Below are 16,209 nucleotides of genomic sequence, written 5' to 3'. Positions count from 1 at the left end.
GCACACCTTTTGTGCCAAAGCTTTTGGCAGGTGTCCTCTGGCTTACACACCTTTTGAACACTTGCAAATTGATTTTATTACTCTGCCAAAAGCTGGATAGTATTAATTTTGTCTGGTCATTGTAGATCAGCTGACCAGATGACCTGAAGCATTTCCTACTGCTTGAGCAACAACGAGTTTTGTTGCCAAGGTGCTTTTAAAAGAGATTATTCCTCACTTTGGTCTGCCAGCATGAATTGATTCAGACAGAGGAACTCATTTTACCAATTCTGTTTTTTCTCAGATTTATTCTTATTTGGGTATAACTCCTAAATTCCATATACCATCCCATCCCCAGAGCTCAGGCCAAGTTGAGAGAATGAATAGAGATCTTAAGACTGTGATTGGCAAATTATGCATGGAGACTCGTTTAATATTATCTGAAATTCTCCTTCTGGCCCTCTTTTCTCTTTGTAGCAGGCCCAGGGGAGATCTACACATCTCACCATTTGAAATGCTTTTTGGACACTGCCCTATCCAGACTTTCTCTCCTGCATATGTCGGGGACCAGCCCCTTACGACCCCTGAGAGGGGAGGGGGAGAGAGAGAAGGAAAGGGGAAGCGACAAAGAAGGTACCGACAGCTCTCACATGGTATGCAAAGAGGAGTCGTTTATTGAGGAGAAAGATTAAAGATGGAGCTTGGCCAGAGGCCAAGCTCCTGCAAGGACAGCCATCGCCTAGCCTGAAAGAGGAGAGAGGGGGAGAGAGAGCAGAGAGAGAGAAGGCGGAGCCTGCTGGGCTAGATATAGTTTTTGATATGCAAATATACACAGTACATAGGGATGACCCTCATTGGTCAATGACAAGGCATAGGTGTGGTTTCTCTTAACCAGGGGAGAACAAAGAAACCTGTTTTCCCGCCTAACCTGGGAGAAGCTGGGGTCAAGGGTCAGGGGCCTTTCCAGCCATGAGCACTACTGAGCATGCCCAAGACTGACTGTTCCCCTTGCCCCTGGGCTGCTACATCTCCCCCTTTTTGTTTTACACACAAATGAATAGTGTAATATCAAAATGTAGCAACAAATACAAACACTCTGGTGCATAATCATATTCTGATACAGAGATGAAAAACCTATCCTGATTGTATAACTTAGATATCCCAATCAAGAATGAACATCAGCATAAACTGATTCAGTGATCAATCTTAAAAATTCCCAAACTGATCTTTCTATCTGCCTGTCTGCATTTCAGGATCTATGCAACAGTCTTAGTAGATATAAAAATGTTAAGAAAATAATTTCCACGCTACTGATCCTGGTCTAATGAGGTAGAACTCTATGATTCACATGACAGGTGCAATAACCAAACATGCCACCTTTCACAGTCTGGACTATCAGAAGTTGTCAGCCTTTTCAACAGTTAGCAAAATACTATCCCTGGAGATGAAGGATAAGTCCTTCCTTTCTCTTGTCCTGATACTGCATCTTGGGGATCTTTCCGTGCTCACTGCCAGATGCCTGCCACATAGAAAACTGGTTGGTGGCTCGATGCCAGGACATCCAGCGACTGAGGGTGTCAGTACGCCATGTCTCTGCATTTCCCAACCTCAAACATCCATTTCACATGGAAAATGTAACCGTGGCTGAGGCTGTCTGGTCCATAATGAAAGATTCATTATGATTCCCCTTACATGCAATCAGACATCACTCTCCAGTATGGTCATCTGAAAATTAACAATTGCTGTCATGTTCTCATGTTCACCCACTGTTAGGTGACTGTAATTCTAGAAATCTTTGCACCTTCATAATTCTGGATCAGAGCATTAACAGTACTTTCCTTGTACTTAAAAATTCTGGCCTTAATAGTGTAAAAGAAAAAATCAAGGTTGATCAATCAAGAGTGACTTTAAAAATTTCCTCTAAAAATATAAATACTGATCTCTATAAGATTCCTCTCCCTTTTCTTTTTGTTTGTGTGTTGGGAGAGATCCCTTCAAAGAAAAACATCCTCTCTTAACAATTCTGGAGGATCATGTTATCACATGTCAAATGATCTTAGAAAATCGATCCTGGGAACCTGATCCCAAAATTAATACAAGATTCTCTTGGCTCACTGTCTATGTGGTATCTTTGAAACTGAGCCAATGTGAAATATCAGAACTTATATTCCCAATGATTTCCAATTCCTGATCTAAATAGATCAAAATTCGCCTTGTATATGAACATAATTTTGCACCATTACAGGCTTTGCAAAAACATCAATACATCAATCACAGTGCAAATTTTTAACAAATACCAATATTCCCATCCATTTTACATTCTCAATTGTAGCTTAAATAACCATGATGGTGATAATGAAGTAATATTTCAAGTTCTGACTGCATATTCCTAATGTCTTCCTTATTTTAAATCTCTGCTTGTATAAATAAACCCATCAATATGGTAACCAAGCCTATACCATTACCAATATTTGCAAAATTCCTTCCACCAAACCAATGTTTGGGTAAATAGAAGCTTAAGTTGTTTCCCATGTAGAAACAATTTCTACAGTTTCTTGTACCTACAGCATTCGACATAGCTTTTTCATTCCTAATCGTCAGTGAATAATATTCAATGTGCTTTTTCTGCAAGCTTATCTGTGCCTATTGTGTCATGTTTTTAATCCATACTCCAAAACAGTAAAACTTAGATTATACTTTGCCCTTGCTCCATGTTTTTGTGCAATAATAATTTTTTCCACCTAGGAGAGACAATGACTGCGCGTCCACAGAAATTGTCAAACCTAGAGCCCTCAGTTTTTCATGAGGTCTTACTTCCATATACCAGAACGTCTTCCAGTATATGAAAGGGAAGCCAATAGATCCCGAATCCAGCGGCCGTCTGAATTCTGGGACTGTTGGAGGAGAGCAAGACATTTTTCCTATCAAAATATTACCCACAAAAACAGGGTATCAGGAGTAATGGTTAACAATGGTATTAACACTCAACTACTGCTATGGTAGTCAGCCCTTAATGTAATGTCAGGAACATAATCTTTGCCTGGATGTCAATGATCTCTTACAATAACTCAGGTTCCTGATTAAAGATTTCCTAGTGTCTTTTCCCTGATCTCTCATCCTTTCTCGAGAATAACATCAGTGTCATCTGTCCATTAAACCTGTCTGTGCATCATTTTCTGCTTAGCACCTCATTTTTGATGTCAGAAATATCAGATCTATCCTATGGATGAGAGTTTTCTATCTCCTACTCTTTGGAGAGTCCTACCAAGGTCTATACCCTTGTTGATAACCGCATTTCTTACAATACAAGAGGCAGCTTTACAATGCATACAATTCATTTCTTTTGACAGTATCATATACAAAATACAGGGTATACATTAGCAGCTAGACAATTTGTAGCTAATTCATCTCAATCCCATAGCAAAGTCTTTGGAATGTGGGATGTATCTGGTGTCTTGTACAGACACAAGTGTGATTTTGTCCTTCTGAGTTAGCATACTTGATGTTGCTCTGGGTACCCCATCTCAATGGATGTCAGCATGACAAGTGTCTGTCAGTGGCCTAATAGCCAATGTCTCTAATAGTGTAATGTCATTGTTCTGGAGTGATATTAGTCACCAAAGAAGTGTCCCTCCAGCGTGCCTGGATTGTGGCTGGCATGTAGATAGCTGATGCCATCACCTTCCGTCTGCTTCTCTTCCTGGTCTGTATCAGCTGGCATGAAGCATGACGTGGGTGACCAGATGTTTTCATTATCTGTGAACATATAAACAAGACCTCGACCCAACATTATCATCCCCTTGGGTCCCTTACAGTCTTAATATCTTGATGATTTTTAACCCAATTCAGGTATCTCACACAATGTGATCTTTATCATTAAATTCAATATTGATTGTTACAAAGCTTTAACTTATATTCTTTCTGGGGTGTAGAAAAGATAGATGATTAGTGATACCATATCCACCTCTTTTCCTTATGAAAGTGGAACAGTCACAGCTTAACAAAATTGACTTCTAGATAAGTCTGATTCTAATAGAGACATGTTGTTTGCAAATATAATGTACCCTTTAAGACAATAATCATCATTACATTTTGGATAGTAATACCCATTTGTGCTGCAAGTGGACAGCATTCCTTATACTGTCATAATATTCCCAATTATGCCCTTTTGATATTTGATCAAATTTGGCTAACATGGAACAATTTCAATAAAATTATTTCAAGTTATACATTGTACCAGTACCATTCAAAATTGTCAGGCATGTAATAAAGTTAGATCTTTTACCAAATACCCATATATTCCTAGAACAGAATATCTGTTAGTGACTCAATGATACTCTTCTGCATGTACATTGTTTCTCATACAATTGCATGTGTGTGTGCATAGTGTGTTAAACCTGCCTATAGGGCAGTCTTTACAGTCCATGTGCTGCTTTTCTGGTGTCCTGTGCCAGACACCTCTGCCTTCTGTCCTTCTTCCGGGCAGATTTTCTTGCCATCAGATGCTCTTAATCATCTTCCATGGACTCCATGTATCTGAGAAAGTAAACAGAAAACCTCGACCCCAAATGAAAGCCTCATTGGGTCTTAGAAAGTTAGAAAGTGACAGAACATATATACCTTCAGTTTTTGAACCTTGGGGCTCATGAATTCCTTTGAGCTCTATTTACCATAGCTTGCATGTGAGCCATGAGCTATGCAATTTAGCCTTTGCATTGCTGTTAAAAGCCCTGCTATTCCAAGCTGTTTGGAATAGACAGTTGTGCACAGTTATTTATAAAATCTGCAATCACTTTGCTCACTTCTTCATTTGAGCTTGAACCCATAAACCAGGAGAGTAAGTATCTCCCATCATTTTTCACAGTTCAACCTTTGTGCCAGGAGCAAACTGAAATGCACCTTTTGCTCCAAAATATACAGTGGATATTTATCAGGGGTGAAATTAATCCACAGCAGTTTGCATTGATAAGCGATATCACCTGCTTGTTCAGGATATAGATGTACAATAGATCTTGCAAAGCAGCATGTATAGATGCTTAAATATTTGCTTTTTCAAATCCATAATCAGAAAAATATCATTCTATAAATCACTTGTGAATTGACCCATGTGTGCTGGGATCTTAAGCCTTTGTCTGCCTGCACACAATTTTTGCTTTTTGAAAAAATTTCCACCTTGTGCAGTTATTAAAATTATAGCATTGTCCTATGCTAGAAAAATGTGCACAGAATTATCAAACAATTGCATAGAAGTTGTTATTTCTGAACTACTGCCCTTAGCTTCATAACTGAAAAGATCTTAATACTATGAATAAAATCATTACTTTCATCTGCTAAATCTGCAAATCTTCCCTGCAAAAATAAATCAAATTATGCCAGTAACCTTTGAATTTGCCTTATTATCATAGGTCTCTTTTCAATATCATGATCAGCCTCAATATCTGCAATTTCAATACATGATAGTATTGCCTCTTTCAAATCCTTAATAAATCACTGTACTGAGTAACCAATTCCTTGATAACTTTAATAATTAACCACTGGTAAACAGATTGAATCCTTCTAACCATGCTTTTACTCTGCTGAGCATGTGTCTTAATTTTCCATAGTAAAAGCTATTCTAGTTATAAATCATTTGCTTTCTGGATACAGGTATAGTAATATGCCCAGTAAAAAAGTTTCTGAACTGCATACAGGTTGTTTGAGTAAGCTCTGCTCAAGATTCATCCTGTTGCTTTATGTGCTGCTTAGAAAAGTGTTAATAATTCCTCCATAGTTAAAATTAGAAAGCTTTAGAAATTCCTTTAAATCATATTCCAATTCATGCTTATTATATCTTAGTATTAAATTTCTTCTTCTAGCCAATTACAGCCTTAGTGATAAAACTTGCAACCTCAGTTGCTCTGATGCTATCTTCCACGTGGCTCAAGCCATGTGGCCAGTAGAGAAAAATTTCAAGCTGCTTCAGATTTAAGCCCAAACCTTAAAAGTTTTCTGTTTGCACTTTAATTACCTTGAGATATATACCAAAATGTCTCTACAGATAAAACATTTCTAGTCCTGATATTCTGTGGCATATAACAAAAGTCAGAGAAAGATATTTAATTCTCCTTTTTTAACTTCCTTTATCAAAAAATATAAGCAGACATTCCTTTATAATGTTGCCTACAGCCAACCTAAATTAAAATTCAAATTCCCAAATCTTACTTTACTGTATTTGCAATCCCCCAGGTAAAGCCTGCCTTTACCTGGCTGGACCTCAAACAAAAGAATTCCTAGGACCTTTTTTCAAATGCTAAATGAGTTTGGAGGCTTGCTTGTTTAAAAAAAAATCTTCTGCCTTTGGTTACAGAATGGCAATATCTTTTTACAACTTAGGCTGTTCCGAATTTAACCTAATTCAGGATTATTACCTTGATTCCTTAATTGTGCTGAGACCTACGATTTTATTAGAAAAAATTTTTTGTTTTTTATCCGTTTTTTCCAAGTAATTCTGATCTTTTAAATGCCCTGAAGGCAACCACTTCCTGATAAGCCTTTCAAATGCATCTGAGTCTGACCTCTCCTGAAAAGGCACAGGGAGTTTCTTGTAAAGATTAACTTGCAGAACCTTTGAAATAAGAAGTGCTTAAGAAAGAACTCCTTAGCATTCTGCAGCAGTTTCTGCCTTGCGTCTTCGCTAGCCTTTCCCGCTTTTGCTAAACTGACTGTTTTGCCTATAAATAGCAGGTAAATTTGACTTTGCTTTCCGGATGAAATTTTAACTCCTGCTTTTTCTTTTCCCAGTTGCTCCTTTTGAAATTCACTATGCTCTAGCAACTGTTTGTTTCAGAGTGAGATTTTTCGAGTTCTCAATCGCCCCTAGTGAGGGTTTCCCTGGGTCAAATTTTCTTTTTCCTTCCCCTCCCCCTCAGACCGCTCCTCAGGTGTTTCTTAACCTCCGGAGATCCAGGTCCGAGAGAGGAGGCCTCCGACTAGCAGACCCAGGTGGGGGAGGGAAACTGCACTTCGTGTATATAAGGGGACTGTTATTCCGTTGCCATCAAAACACACATACATTCAACCATTCACACAATGGGGTTTGAGAGGGAGATATGAATGGGACAACTTACCATTCCTCGGGATCGTCCGATCCTTACCCGTTACTGTAGCCTCGGTTTCGGCGCCGAACTTTTCCTCAGTTGTCCGGTGGTCGCTCGGGCCCCACGTTGGGCGCCAGATATGTCGGGGACCAGCCCCTTACGACCCCTGAGAGGGGAGGGGGAGAGAGAGAAGGAAAGGGGAAGCGACAAAGAAGGTACCGACAGCTCTCACATGGTATGCAAAGAGGAGTCGTTTATTGAGGAGAAAGATTAAAGATGGAGCTTGGCCAGAGGCCAAGCTCCTGCAAGGACAGCCATCGCCTAGCCTGAAAGAGGAGAGAGGGGGAGAGAGAGCAGAGAGAGAGAAGGCGGAGCCTGCTGGGCTAGATATAGTTTTTGATATGCAAATATACACAGTACATAGGGATGACCCTCATTGGTCAATGACAAGGCATAGGTGTGGTTTCTCTTAACCAGGGGAGAACAAAGAAACCTGTTTTCCCGCCTAACCTGGGAGAAGCTGGGGTCAAGGGTCAGGGGCCTTTCCAGCCATGAGCACTACTGAGCATGCCCAAGACTGACTGTTCCCCTTGCCCCTGGGCTGCTACATGCATACACATCATTACTAGGGGGAGACACCTCTACTGCCTCATATATATAGGATTTACAGATCAAATTGTGAAAACTCCATGAATCTGGAGCTTCTGTACAAGCAGGACCTATAGACTACTAATTCCATGACTTGCACCCAGATGACAAGGTGCACATAGAGAACTTCCAGCACACTGGGGCAACTCAGGTGGCCTTGGAAGAACCATTCCAAGTCCTGTTAACCACTCCAACAGCTATCAAAATTGGAGAAAAGGGCTCTTGGATCCATTGCTTACATGTAAAGAGAATACCTTCTGTAGACACTGAGTGACTGTATCCTGTCATCCTTATTATGTTTGCTGATTTGTTTGTTTTAAGATTTAATTTAATTTTTAAGTTTACATATTGGTCTAATCTATACTGTTCTGTTACACTATGTCACTTTCTGTTACTGTGTTTTGGCTATTAGCTATATATTCTGTTGTACTGTTTTTATTTGTACCATCCTATGACTAGACAGGAGAAAATACCATTATAAAAGTCCATAAACTAGTTGGACAAAACTTGTATTAGTTACCTTTGGGGAAGTTGATGTGCTTCTGTGATTTTGGGGAATTTTGGTACTTCTTTGAATGTGCAGTAGCTGCTTGTACTACCGTTTTTAAAAGCTGTTACTTGGTGAAAATTATGTGCACTCACACTGTGGATCATAGCCAAGTTAAAAAGGAAATGGATCTTGCTACCTTCCCGAATCAAGAAAGGGAACTGTTTGGAGAAGGCTCTATGGAAATGCCTGCAGAAACCACACACTACACCAACAGATCCAGAATGAGCTATGGAATGTAGTGAAATTTATCTGTGGGGGATTGAACACATTTATTTTGAATGTATACTCTTATTCAAAAGGGGACTGCCCCCCAATTATTTTTTGTCATTGCACCTAATAATCATTAGTTTTGTTTTCTTTTTCTTTTATTTTCCCCTTGTCCCCAAATTATTGTAATTTCCCCTTAGAAAGTGCAATATTGTATGTACCTCTAGTTAGAGATCTTTAGAGATATAAATTAGTTATGTGTACTGATTCACTGGGGAAACTAGGCATGTACATCTGTGATATTTCTACATGCTTGTTTTCCAATGGAATCACAGGGGGATTGTATAATTAGAATTTGAACTCCAGGATTCTCTCAGCATCCCACTTTCATTTTCATGTTATGTCTTTACATTTTGGAGATAAAGTTTATGTATGAAGCTGCCCCTCTTTTTTTTTTCCCCTGCAAATGTGGCTGGGAAAGTTGGTTTTACTCAGGCTTTTACTTTTGTCCTTTTATTTCATCTACTTCAAGTGATTATTAATAAATCTTATAAAGTATAATACTTGGAGTTATTGGATATTAATTTTAATCTTACAAAGAAAGTAGAAAACTGAGGGAGAAACTTTCAAAGAGTTTCTCAGTAAGAGATCTTATATCTAAAATATAGAGAGAACTTTGTCAAACTTATGGGAATAAGAACCATTCCCCAAGTGGTAAGAGAGCAAAAGATTTGAACAGATAGTTTTTGGTTGAAGAAATCAAAGCCATATATAGGTACATGAAAAAAAAATACTACAAATTACTATTGATCATGAAAATGCAAACCAAAACAATTCTGAAGTATCATCTCCCATCCATCAGATTGACTAAAATGACAAATTGGCAAAATGACAAATATTGGAAGGGATGTGGAAAAGTGGAGACATACACTGTTGGTAGAAATATGAATCAATCCAATCATGTTGGAGAGCAAATAGGAATTATGCCCAGAACGTTATAAAACCGTACATACTTTCTATTTTTCAAGAATATCAGGAAAAAAGAAAAAGAACCTATATGTTCCAAAATATTTAAAACAGTTCTCTTTGTGGTAGCAAAGAATTACAAATTGAGGGGAGGCCCATCAATTGGGGAATGGCTGAACAAATTGTGGTACATGATTGTGATAAAATATCATTGTGCCATAAGAAACAATGAGCAGATTAATTTTTTAAATATTTGGAAAGAACTACATGAAATAATGAAAAGCAAAACCAGTAGAACCAATAGAACATTACATACAGCTATATGTATAATATGTGAAGAATAACTTGTTAATATTCACCTTCAGAGAATTGTTGAATTGGGAAAAAACACCAACCTATTAGTCAGAAAAACCATCTTTTTTCATTAAGGAGAGGGGTTTGGCATAATTCCTCAAAGCCTCCACTAAGAGCTGGGCTACAAACCCACACAGAGAGCAGACTCTGGCTGCTCTGGCTACTGACCCCTGGGAACACCAACTGCACTAGATTGACAGCTCTAAAGCACCATAGGCATACAATTCAGGGGACTGAGTACAGGGGACTATAGTGACTGGCTTTACAATGTCAACAAAGAAAATGAGAAGTCTTAGACAGGATGATCAGGGGGAGGCTGATGCTTTACAATGGATACCAGAAGGAAAGATACATCCAAGAGCTGGACTACCTTGGTAAAGGACTTTGACACCAAGGAACAAACTACTGGGACCAAAAAGAATACTTAACAACTGATTTGCTAGCTCCACCTAAACTACTTTAAGGTCTTTTGTTAATCTGAGACTTGTGAAATTGTACTTTCCCTAGGGAGAAACTCGTGTGACAAGGTCAAGTGAGATCTGAGACCTCAGCTGCTACAAACTTGGGGTTCTCAAGATCTCAAGATTGGGGTTTCTAGATTCCAAGTTTACAGAATGAACTGAGAAATGGAAATATGATCTATAGATACATATCTCCTTGCTGGATGATGTCTTCTATGGTGTGGGGAGGGAAGGAAGGGACTGAGATATTTGGAAATAAATTCTATTAATAAAAAATTTACCCCCTTTCCTCAGACTTATGATAAATTCTTGTCATATAAGTTTATAGAGTATCATCAAGAATTATTTCCTCTTTTACTCTCTAAAAAAGGAATCACATGCTGAAGTTCAGAAGGATGTTTTTAAAAGGAAAATGAAAATTCCCCTCCCTTGACTAATAACTGAGTATATGTCATTAATACACTATGTGAAAAGCCTCTTAATATACCCGACTGCCACCTGCTTCCCCTCTCCAATCCAAACTTATTCCTAAAAGGCAAGTCTGAACACATCAGTTCCCTTGCTCATGAAGCTTCAGTGACTTCCTATTTCCTCTTGGATGAAATAAAAACTGTCTATGGCATTGAGAGCCATGTACAATCTGGCTTCAACCCATCACTCCAGATTCATTTCATGTTACTCAACCTCACGCACTATAACTTTAATTCAGTGTTCTCCTACCATCTAGAACTTCTCTGCATTTGTATAGGCTGTTCCTAATACCTAAAATGATCTTCCTCCTCATTTCTACTTCCTGGAATTTCTACTTCCTTTCAAAGTTTCAGTTCAAATATAGCCTCTCAGAAGTTTCCCCTAATTCCCAAGTGCTTAATGCCTCTCCTTGAAATTACTTTGTATATTTCATTTACCTATGTACATTTCACCCCCCCCCACCCTCCCAGTAGAATGTAGCCTCCTTAAGCAGAGGGACAATTTCATTTTTTTGTTCTTTCTATTCCTAACTATTCCTAACGCACCAGCATAGAGCCTGACACATAAAAATGTCTTATGAAATATTTATTGAATTGAATTGAATAAAGGAAAAGTCAAAGCATTTTGCACACCTGAAAACATTATCTAAACATCAGGGTGGTTGTTATTACAATACTTCTTTTGCCAGTGAAGGGTCATGCTCTCTACCTTATGGTAAACATAAGCCTGAGTGATGAAACTTATTGACCTCTTCTCAATAATGTTCTTAAATACATGAAATAAAATACAAAGTAAACCAATTATATTGAAATCCAGTTACAATCTTTTTGGTAAATCAATTATATTGAAATTAGTCATTGGATTCCAATATAAATGGCAAGTTTATTTTCACATACTTATAAGCTAGAAGAGAACTTAGAGATCGCCAGTCAAACCTCATTTTAGAGATGAGGAAAGTAAACAACAAACAGACTAGTTAACCTGCCCATAAATAATAAGTTCTAGTGCTAGGTAGCTTGAATCCAAATTCAGGGTTCTCTCTGCTAAATTAAGTTGTTCTTTTTTGACCAACCTCTCCATCACTTAACGTCAGTTAACTCTAAGGCCTTCCTTCCCCACTTCAAAGCATGGCATAGTTGAGTGATCACTGAGTTGGAAAACAGGAACATAAGTTTCTACCTTTCACTCTAACCAGCTATGTATGTCACTTCATTTTCTTGCTTTAGTTACCTCACTTGAAAATTAAGATTAATAATATCTTTCTTTCTCATTTGAGGATCAAATGAGACAATGTACATGAAAGTACTTTAAAAGCATCAAGTGTTATTCATATGTAAGGAGCTTTTTTTATTAGCCCTCTTTCCCTCAGGTGTTTTCATAATGGAGCCCTTTTTCATAGAAACAGATGGAGCCTACAGTTTTCAACCTCCAGTTAGCAGTCTCTGTTAGTGAGGTCCCTTCAGGCCATTCTTGCATTCTCAGATCTGCTGTTTCATCTTTATTCTTTCACATCCTCTGTATAGGACTAGTGGTACCCACTTCCTCCATAAGCAGATACAGCCCACATGCTCCTCTACCATATTCTCTTTTTCTTCAGACTCAAGAGGAGTTAATGTCTGACTGACTGGTTCCTTTGACTCTGCTCTCCTGGAAATAGCAGCTCCAAAAGCAGAAGCATCAGCCAATGAAATAGCCCACACCTGTCTATGCCTCTGTTTTCTTAGAGACCATGCTTCCCCAGGAAGGGAGAAGGTGAAGTGTAAGGATGCCGCAGGAGGCAAAGCCCCTGGAATAGCCCTGATGTTTTTAAGAGGAACAGAAACTCTAGTATGGAAGTGAAAACCATTTACAGAACTGAAGAACTGCAACTCAAAGGGACTAGATACCATCTACCCAAACCCTCTCATTTTATTGATGAGGACTAAAGAAATTAAGGTTGCAGTTAAGAGTTTGACTACAGGTCTTCTGAGTCCTGTTCCTCTTGTTTCTTTTCATTGTGCCTTGTTTTGTTTTTATCCTTGGTTCCCTGAACTTAAAAAAATATCATTAACTGTATTTTGAAAAAAATAGTTTCTTTTGTATGAAAACATTATTTTGAGAAGGGGTCTAGGCCTCACGAGATCTGCCAAAGGGATTCAGTGACAAAAAGAAGATTCAGAACCCCTGCTGTTTTTTAAAAAATTATTTAAATAATTTAGAATATTTTTCCATGGTTACATGATTCATGTTCTTTCCCTCCTCTTCCCCCCACCTTCCCAACATGCAATTCCACTGCCATTATATATTTATATATGCCATTGATCAAGACCTATTTTCATATTGTTGATGTTTGCATTAGGGTGATCATTTAGTCTATATCCCCAATCATATCCCCATCAACCCATGTGATCAAGCAGCTGTTTTTCTTCTGTGTTTCTACTCCCACAGTTCTTCTGAATGTGGGAAGCGTTCTTTCTCGTAAGTCTCTCAGAATTGTCCTGGATCATTGGATTGCTGCTAATAGAGAAGTCATTATATTTGATTGTACCACAGTGTATCAGTCTCTGTGTACAATGTTCTCCTGGTTCTGCTCCTTTCACTCTGCATCACTTCCTGGAGGTTGTTCCAGTCTCCATGGAATTTCTCCACTTTATTATTCCTTTTAGCGCAATAGTATTCCATCACCAACATATACCATAGTTTGTTCAGCCATTCCCCAATTGATGGGCATCCCCTCATTTTCTAATTTTTTGCCACCACAAAGAGCACAGCTATGAATATTCTTGTACAAGTCTTTTTCCTTATTATCTCTTTGGGGTACACACCCAGCAGTGCTATGGCTGGATCAAAGGGCAGACAGTCTTTTATCGCCCTTTGGGCATAGTTCCAAATTGCCCTCCAGAAGGTTGGATCAATTCACAACTCCACCAGCAATGAATCAGTGTTCCCACTTTGCCACATTCCCTCCAGCATTCATTACTTTTCTTTGCTGTCATGTTGGCCAATCTGCTAGGTGTGAGGTGATACCTCAGAGTTGTTTTGATTTGCATTTCTCTGATTATAAGAGATTTAGAACACTTTTTCATGTGCTTATTTTAAAATTTTTTTATCTGAAAATTGCCTATTCATATCCTTGTCCATTTATCAAATGGGGAATGGCTTGATTTTTTTATACAATTGATTTAGCTCCTCATAAATTTGAGTAATTAGACCTTTGTCAGAGGTTTTTGTTATAAAGATTTTTTCACAATTTGTTACTTCCCTTCTAATTTTGGTCGCATTGGTTTTGTTTGTACAAACCCTTTTAATTTAATGTAATCAAAATTATTTATTTTATATATATATTTTTTCTAACTCTTGCTTGGTCTTAAAATCTTTCCTTTCCCAAAGACCTGACAAATATACTATTCTGTGTTCACCTAATTTACTTATGGTTTCCTTCTTTATATTCAAGTCATTCACTCATTCTGAGTTTATCTTGGTGTAGGGTGTGAGATGTTGATCTAAACCTAATTTTTCCCATATTGTTTTCCAATTTTCCCAGCAGTTTTTGTTAAATAAGAACCCCTGCTTTTGAGTTAGATAAAGTAATAACAAAAAAAATCCATTTGGAGGAACTGTCTAGAAGTTTCTTTACCTGAGACCAATGAATTTTTTAAAATGTTAGTTAAGTGGATTTCACTGTAATTGGTTTATTTTGTGTTTTATTTTATATATTCAAAAACATTATTGAGGAGAGTTTCATCGAACGGCACAAAAAGATGGTTAAGAACACATTTTAGAAGGACCAAAATTCCATAACAAATGGGATTGACATTTTTGTTTATTTTATACCCTAGTCTAAGCACCTTTCCAAGATTGCAGTTATAGTAGAAGCAGCAGGCTTCCCCTAACTGTCTCCTCAATTCTGGCATGCCCTTTCTACGCTTGCTTTCTAGGTCTCTCAAAATCTCCAGTGCCTATCCAAAACCCGTTCTTTTCTGAGGAGGGATTCCTTTCAGCAAGAACTTGGTGGTCCCAGCAGTCTAGCCAAGAACTTGGTCATCCCTGGGAGTGGCGGCCCTTAGGTCAGCCCTCATGCTCTGGTAATGCCGGAAACCCGGTATTTAAGGACCCTTAAAGATGGTAGGTGGTATCAATGTGGAATATAGAAACCCCCAAACTTGTAGCCTCCAGAGATCTGATACCCTCCCCCCCCCCCAGTTTAGTTAGCTTGAAGGTGAAAGTTGAGGGAAAGCCCAACTTTACAAGTTTCAGTTTAACAATAGACCTTAAGGTGGTATAAGTGAAACTAGGAAATCCCATGAGGTGTTAAGTAACCTTTTTGTCCCTATAGTTTGTCCCTTTGTGGCAAAGTCCTTTACCAGCCCTTGTTAAATGTTAAACTGGAAAAAACACAGAACTATTAAATAGTGAGAAAAACCACTTATTTAAGAAGAGGGGTTAGGCATAATTCCTCAAGGCCTCCACTCAGAGCTGTGCTACAGACCCACACAGAGTTCCCAGATTCTGGCTGCTCTGGTCACTGAAGCCTAGGACTGCCAACCACCTGAGATTGACAGCTCCAAAGAATAAAAGAATTTGGGGGCACTGAGGATGGGGGAGTATAGTTGATTGGCTTTACAATGGCTACAAAGAATATGAGACGTCCTAGTCAGGATTATCATGGAGGGAGATGCTTTACAACAGGAAAAAAAGGGAAAGATCCAGCCAAGGCCTGGGCTACCTTGGTAAAGGACTTTGCCACAAAGGGACAAACTACTGGAACCAAAAAGAGTAGTTAACACCTGATGGGATTTCCTACATCCACCTAAACTACTCTAAGGTCTATCGTTAAACTGAAACTTGTGAAGTTGGGGTTTCCCCTAGGAAGAAATTCTCACGTGACAAGGTCAAACTTGAGGTCTTCACCTTCAAGCTAACTAAACTGGAGACAGATCTCGGAAGGCTACAAGTTTGGGGGTTTCTAGATTCCACAGTGACCGTGAAAAGAGAAGAGGGAGGGAAGGACCGTGTCCAATCAGACAAAGTCTTCATTTTCTGTTACAATGAGGGTCGATCCACGGGCTCCTTGGATCTATAGCAAGCTTGCCCAGGATCTCGAGATGCAAAAGGCTAAGTACTAAATCTGGCTCTGGTGGAAACCGCACCAGAGCAAACAAATGCAAAAGATGCTCCTCCCTTCACCTTAACCCTTTGTGTGCATGGAGAACCTAATTACTTGGCGAATTCCTTTAAGGATGCTTGCTGAAGTCAAGGGTCTCCTTTCTAGCAAAATGGGACACTACTAGGGATTTTGCAAAACTGGAGAAACTGCAGTTTCTTAATGCCCGCTACAAAACAAGCAGGCATTTTCCTTGCTAGTAAAGTACTACTATGCTACTACTATGATTTTCACACCCCAAGGAAAATCGCTAGGCACCACCATCCTCCTCGGCAACTAGGGGAGGAAACGAGAAAGAAAGATATGCGTCCAGGTATGCGTCCGCTCAGTACGAGCCGACCCGGCATCCCCACC

At 38.8% G+C, this 16,209-nt stretch overlaps 1 long non-coding RNA gene across 1 annotated transcript; it reads right to left on the bottom strand.

Moving 5' to 3' along the window:
* Positions 1-630: 630 nt before the first annotated feature.
* Positions 631-7,661, bottom strand: LOC130455985 (uncharacterized). The gene is made up of 2 exons (XR_008914269.1): positions 4,537-7,661; positions 631-3,756 (listed from the first exon to the last, which is right to left on the bottom strand). It is a non-coding gene; the product is annotated as an uncharacterized LOC130455985 (long non-coding RNA).
* Positions 7,662-16,209: the final 8,548 nt, after the last annotated feature.

The sequence above is a fragment of the Monodelphis domestica genome, chromosome 8, assembly GCF_027887165.1.
Source record: "Monodelphis domestica isolate mMonDom1 chromosome 8, mMonDom1.pri, whole genome shotgun sequence".
NCBI classification, from domain to species: Eukaryota; Metazoa; Chordata; class Mammalia; order Didelphimorphia; family Didelphidae; genus Monodelphis; species Monodelphis domestica.
The sequence above is the reverse complement of the archived record's forward strand: the minus strand, read 5'-3'. Positions and strand labels throughout refer to the sequence as shown.